Below are 7,237 nucleotides of genomic sequence, written 5' to 3'. Positions count from 1 at the left end.
TATAGCCACACGCTTGGAACTGTAATTAATGTCCTTCAAAAAGTGACAATGGATTAATAAACTATTAACAGGATAACTGTCCGCATTATGGTACTGTACAACATGTACACTGATCCTTCTGCTATATTGCAGTTAGAATGGTGGTAAGAAATGTCTTTTCCCAGAGCTTGGAATGTTAGATATGAAATTAATTTAACAACATACATGTTAGAAGTTGGGTATATTCCATTACATCTGATAACTGAAATAGTTTATATGGTGAAGTTTATGATTAGTTAACTCACTATTTAAGATATAGTTTTATAGGTCCACCATTGCATTTAACGAACATTACATAGAAGCTGCCTTTTTGACCCTAGGACCCGTTTGGTTGTTGGCTCCCTCATAAGTACTTCCTTTTGTCAATTTAAAGTTGCCTTCTACTAACTTAATTTTTTTTTCCGGATGGGCTAAGCCCTTAATATGATGTTGTCACAAGAATGCTGGGAGTCAATATGCCTAGTAACTGTCAGGTTGGGAAGGTCTGTCCCAAAGTACAGTATGGGATCCCATCTTGAAACCTGTCCAGTTAAGTTTTTTTCAGTCATCTTGCTTTCTTTCTCCTTCTATTAGTATGCAATATCAATCACTCTTAAAATGCTGGTTTATTAAGATCTATAAAAAATTAGGATTTTTCAGCAAGGGAACACTGATTCACCGCATGTTTAGCAATTAAGTGCATAGGTACAAAGATCAATCAATGAATTAGAAGTGTGTTTTGATGACCTCTAAGCAGATGCAGAACATTCTGAGCATGTACCTCTGAGCATTGCATCCTTTCTGTTTCCCCACTCTCAGGTAGATGTGTGGTCACAAAAATCATTGGATGAGCACATGTCTTGAATATAGAAGCCAGGAATGCCAAAATCACAACTTTGTTCTGAGTAATAAATGAGGTTTCAGACACAAAAATAGACACTGACCAATTAGCCACATATTTCCCCACTGACTTCTGTGACATACGTCTAACTTGTTCCACGGATTTAAATGGCTCCTAAATACATGTATCTTACACTAGTTAAGAAGCCCATTATAGGTTGGCAATTTAAAATTCCATTTTCCATTCCATTCCATTATTGAAAATGCAATACAATAATGTGCCCTCTCTTCCTCCCTTTGGTTCCAAAGAAGTCGGTGAGAATTTAACTTAAAAACAACAACAAAAAGAACCCCTGCAATGAGGATGGCTGAGGAAAGAAACTTCTTCAATTTTCTTGGGTATCTAGTTGCCCCAGTAAAATCCTATACCTGCATACCTGCATAGAACCAAACCCCAAATGATTTCCCTCTGTGAGAAATAATTATTAAATGTAAGTAACAAGAAAAGAGAAACTGTAAGAGAAAACCTCATCTGAAGAATTTCACCCATTTTAAAAGTTTTTGTTTAATTTTACTAATGCTTCCCCATTTTCACACTTAGCAAAGCAGAACATTTCTGCCTGTTAAACCCCACTCTCCCTCCCCACCCATCTTTTATCACTCATTATTTTTCACTTTTTTCAGGTTGAGAGAACTGGATTTGTGCAGGCAAAATTTCAGGAAGAGGCATGTGCTCTTGTGTGTCAATGCAAAATCTTATTCAAATAAGGGACTGTAAGGAAGCTCTTTTTCAGTGCCTCCCATGGCTGTTCTGCCATTAATGTCGAATTAATAGCTATTTTAAACGAGAAATTAATAACATTTTTCATATTGTTTTGTATCCATTTTGACACAAGCAACATACATTGAACCTATTACGACTTCACTGAAAACACCAGCCTGGCAGGAGAAAAGAGCAAAGGACCATTGTGTTGAAGAAGTTTGGAGGTTGAGCCAAGCAGTTTGCCACCTCAGCAAAAGTATATGTTGTATCTATCTTCTTTTCCGTCTTCTGCTATAACTAGCAGCCAGAACATGTGTACATGCTTCCTCAGAAAATCAGTCTGTTTTCTGTTGCTGACTAAGAAGCAAGTGCATCGGCTTTTCTCAGCTTTGCTCACAACAGTCGAGATGGAATCATGGGGGTTGGGATGGGAGAGAACTACTCAGTTTCTTAACCATGAATGGAGGATGGTAGAACTAACTGTCTGGGCTCCTTGCATGGTGGCATTTTTATTCACATATCGGCGGAAAATAGATAAGCAAATGTGCAAATCTACAGCAGAGTGGAAATGCTGTGATTATACTCCATAGACACCCGTGCTTGCAGTGTGCTTCAGTGCTTGATGGTTAGTTTTTGGTTTTGGAGGAGGGTGTGAGGCACTCTCCCACATGCCCCCTTGGTATACATGCCTACGATATTCATTTCTTTCTTTCTTTCTTCTGCCTGGTGACTCGGATCTCGACAGCTTTCCCTGAAGGAGGAAATGAAGCAAGAAATTTTACCAGACAACTCAGGTTTTGTGGGGAAGCATGGACTTTTGTTGTGGAGAATAGATTTTTTTACAGCTAGTCAGCTCTGCTTTGCTTTCTGGGGCATGATTAAGCATGGAGGTGGGCTGGGGAATTGAAGCACTGAGATGTGAAATGATTATGTACTAAATGGCATTAAAAGTGTTTAAAAAAGGATTCCACATAAAAAAGCAACCACAATTTTTGGCCTAAGAAAAAATATCGACGCCATAAACACATGTTGTGTACGAAAAAGCCAGAAATGAAAGTCAGTACAGCCATCTCGGATGACTAAACCCCTGTAAGATGTCTCACTACCACATTAGCCTCCATGCGCCACAAGTTCCCTTGATCTGTCAGTTTTAATCTTTTCTTTTTACAGCATGTGGCAACAGGGCAAACAAATGCTGGTGTCATGGGTATAAAGAAGCAAATGGGATCTGCAACAAAATTTTTTAGTTTAGCCCTCGTGTAAGATAACGCAATGCCTTGTCTATCTTCAACCAGACTCAAATTACAACTGTAGTGTTGTTGAGAGGCCTCTTTAGAAATTGAAAGAGGATGAAGAGAGGAAGATAGGGAAATGAAAAAGGATACTTTTCCCGTTTTCTGCAACTGTAACATAGATAGTTTTTTGGCTAATATTATACTAGGCTCTAGTGTGGGGCTGGAAGTCTGAGCATTTAATGTGCATGGAGGCTTCTTGGAAGTGAACAAGAGAGCTTCAACCAACTCAAATACAACTTTGAGTGTTGTTGAGGAGGCCTCTTTAAGAAATTTGAAAAGAATGAAGATGAATGAATATAGGAAAGAGAAGGATACTTTTCCCTTTTCTGTCACTGTATGCCATAGATAGTTTTTGGCTATATTATAACTAGGCTCTAGTGGTGGGGCTGGGAAGTCTGAGCATTTAATTGTGCATGGAGGGCTTCTGGAGAGTGAACAAGAGAAATAGTCCCATTCTCCTCTTCTTTGTGCAAAATTCCTGCTTTGTTCAGGAATCTTTTTTTTTTAATCCTCAGGAAGCAGTTTTGCTTTTTTAAATTCCCATGAAGTGGAGGGGCCTTATTTTCAATCCTTTCTGATCAATACTTAAAAATCTAGTCCTCAGCTAGCAACTGCTATGTCCACCTGCATGGTTTCTTGTCCAACTCCTAATGGCTCTGTACAGAATATGGAAATATGGTAGCTGCAATGATGGCACTGAACCCCTGGGAATTACCCCTGTGATTAAGAGTTCATGATTCCAGTTTCTTGAGTGCACTTACAGATCACTCATCACCACTATTACCTCCAAGTTACCACAAATCTCTCTTGCACGGTGGCCTGTTGTGGCACTAGACACTTACTGACAGATCACTCTAAAATCACAAGATTACCACAGAAATGTTATCAGGAAAGGGAAATCATATTCTGCTATTAAATACATGCCAGTGCTCATCTCTCATTTGTAAGGCCAAGTAGGGCTGGCTGATAAGGGTCTTCTGTTTGGCCTCCTTTTCTAACAACTGAGTTTGTCCTCCATTCACAGCCCATGATGCATGAGAGAGTTGAAAGAAAGCAAGACTGTATGAACTGATAAGGGAGAGATACCAGCTCTGCCTTTCAAAGATGCAGTACCTAATTCAATCAGCACATATAAGCAGGATTGTAGCCAGGGGGGGGGGATCTGGGGGTCCGGACCCCCCCCCTCCATTAGAAAAATGAATGGTGTGTGCTGCTGCGCGCGCCACACTCAAGCCCCATTATATGGGTGGCACTTAGTCTGGACCCCCCCCTTCCTAAAATCCTAGCTACGTCCCTGATATAAGGAGAACAAAATCACAGGTGTGTCAACTCCAGTGTTACTAGTGCTCCTGTTTGTGTTTTTGAAAGACAATAAAACTGAAAATACAAGTTGGATGTGTCAGTTGTGTACATGTCTGTTGGGTGCTCCTTATACCATAGGAGGAGTAAATGGAAGCAAGGCTTGTTTTTAGGATCCCTTCCCGCCAAGTGTGATAATATCTGGCATTATTAACAACCAAGACAGGATTCAACCTGTTAAGACAGTATTATGGAATGTTATGAGTCTGGGGTTAGGAATGAAAGGCACTGAAACTAAAACACAACAAAACAAAGCAAAAAGCCCCCACGGAGCTGGATTTTTTATTTTTTAAAAAAATTTGTCGAATGGATTCAGGAAACATCTTCAGCAAGGCATTTTTTAATTGACAGAGGCCTTTCTCACCATCCTTTTGTGTACAGATTTTGTCTTCTCTGCTTCCTCCCCCCTCTCAGATGAAGTAACTGTAGGATGGTCTCTTGTTTATACATACTAGACCTAACATTTATGACTTTATGTTTAATTCCCTATGGAAGAGGTGGGATAACATGGCCCCTAGCTGTTTTTTTGGATTACACTCCCATAATCATTTATCATCCACTATATTGCACAGGGCTTCTGGGAGTGTGTGGTGAAAAATGACTGGAGGGCCACAAGCTTGCACTATGGGCAGTTAAAAAGATGGCACCACTTACATGTTAAGTTGTGTGGGCAGCTTCATTTTCATTTGTCTCCAGTGGCATTTTAAAATAAACCGACTCTTTTGGATCTATCTCATTCTCTCTATGTGTTTAGGCTATAACACCTGGACAGACCTTCTGTCTCTCTCTGCTACTCACCCTTCTTTCAGTTAAATGTAGTTTCACATTGGAAAAATAAACCTATAGTGGCTGCAGATGGAAAAAAAGAGAAGGAGGAGGAGAGAGGGAAAAGATATGGAAATTTTTGGAATTGGATTATAATGAAATTCAGATTTATATCAACAACACAAACAGGATGGGCTACTACTCAAATGACACTGCTCACATCAGTTTAAAATTTGTTTTAGTTTAACCTGGGGGGGGGGAGAATACATTTGGACTGTAACACCCAGACCCCAAGCCAGCATGGCTACTGATGATTCTACTAGTTTTAAATTCAAAGAAGTAAGTTTTCCAGGCACTGCTTTTAATTATTGTGAGTTTTCATAGGTTGTATCCTTTCATTTTGTATTTGGACGTTACATTAGTTTTTGAGAAACTTGCATCATGGGCTGGGCTATAATTCAGTAAATATATAAATAGCATCAGTGTTTCTTCGGTGGCACATACAATTGAAACAGTGCTGAACACCAAGAGGAAGGATTGATAATTGTGGAATGGCCATTTAGAATGTGTATCCATTCAACTCTTTTCAAATATGAGAAAAGATCTCCCCTTCATGTAGTCCTATGGTGAAGGTCATACAGATATCAGTGATAAAGTGAGCTTTTATATTGAACTCATTGAGGATTTAAGTAGTCTTGTGTTGTAGTCTTGTGTTTACTTGGTGTTTTAATATGAGAAGCTTATGTAATTGTGCGTTTTAACTTTTCTGTCATCAGATTTAGCTCTATCTTGTGTCATCCTTTTTGCAAACACCTTGGTCCCATGTCAAGAGAATTTTAACATTAATTTGGATTTAACATTTTGATTTAACATGTAATGTTGGTGTTAATTGTTAGGGTTACAGTTTAGTTAACATTAATATTGTCATTCACATGAATATTTCCAGACTCTGCAGTTAGGAAGGGCCATCCCGTTCCTCTGTGTGGGGGTGCTAAGTCCCGCAATAGAGTTCCCACACTTAGACGGCATTCGTTTTCCATCTGGATTTAACTTTTCTGTGGTCCATTCATCCAGTGTTTGTTCCATCCCGGTGTCACCTCTTCTGTCTGTCTCAGGTCCACCAGCTTCACCCGAGTCAGAATACAGTCTCTGTGTGTGTTTATGTAGGAGGCTTCTGATGGATTTTAACCCTGTAAGATTCAGCTGCTGGCAATGCTGGCTCTACATTTGTTCATGACCAAAGTAGTTGCAACGGTGGGGTGAGGGAAGGGCCACCCAGTCCAACCCCTGAAAAAGAATGAGACTCACCATTCTCCGAGGGATGTGTTCCAAGGATGAACAGCTCTTACATTAGAAGTTCTCCCTGATTTTTAACTGGATTTCTTTTCCTTGAATCACATGCTCCATGTTAGAGGTCTGAAACACACGCGCGAAATAATCCATTTTGAGACGGCTTTAACTGCCCTTACTCGGTGCTAGGAATCCTGGAAATGTGATTACTATGGCACCAGATCTCTGACAAAGGCTAAATGTGTCACACAACTACAGTTTCTCAAAATTCCCTAGCATGAGCCAGGGCAGTTAAAGTGGTCTGAAACTGAATTATTCTGCATAGTGTTTTGGACCCGAGTATCGGGAACACAGTAAAATAGCTTTCTCCATCCTCAATAAGACACCCCTTCAAATTTTTAAAAATGGGATCATACACTTAACCTTCTCTTCTCCAGTTTAAACATACCCAGTTCCTAAGTTCCTATGTCGCTCCTCATAGGGCAAGGTTCCAACCCTCACCATTTTTGGTCGCCCTCCTCTGGACATGCTCTAGCTTGTCAAATTAATGGTGTCCAGAACGACAACAGTAATCAGTTGACGCCAGACCAAAGCAGAACAGGTTGGCATTTTTGTGTCCTTCACACTAGAACACTATATTTCTATTGAGCAGCCTAGAATACATTGGCTCTTTAGCTACTGCATCACAATATGATACATGTCCAGCTTGTGGTACACTAAGACTCCTAGATCCTTTCTCGCAATCTGTTGTCAAGTCAAGTGTCCACCCAGCTTATCTCTGCGCATTTCATTTTTTTCGGTCCAGTATAGCATCTTAACTTTCTCCCTGGTAAATTCTTTTGTTAGTTTTGGCCCAGCTTCTAATCTTTTTTAGGTCATTTTGAATTTTGACCCTGTCCTCTGAGTG

The sequence above is a fragment of the Sceloporus undulatus genome, chromosome 1, assembly GCF_019175285.1.
Source record: "Sceloporus undulatus isolate JIND9_A2432 ecotype Alabama chromosome 1, SceUnd_v1.1, whole genome shotgun sequence".
Taxonomy (NCBI): domain Eukaryota; kingdom Metazoa; phylum Chordata; class Lepidosauria; order Squamata; family Phrynosomatidae; genus Sceloporus; species Sceloporus undulatus.
This window is presented reverse-complemented; position numbering follows the sequence as displayed.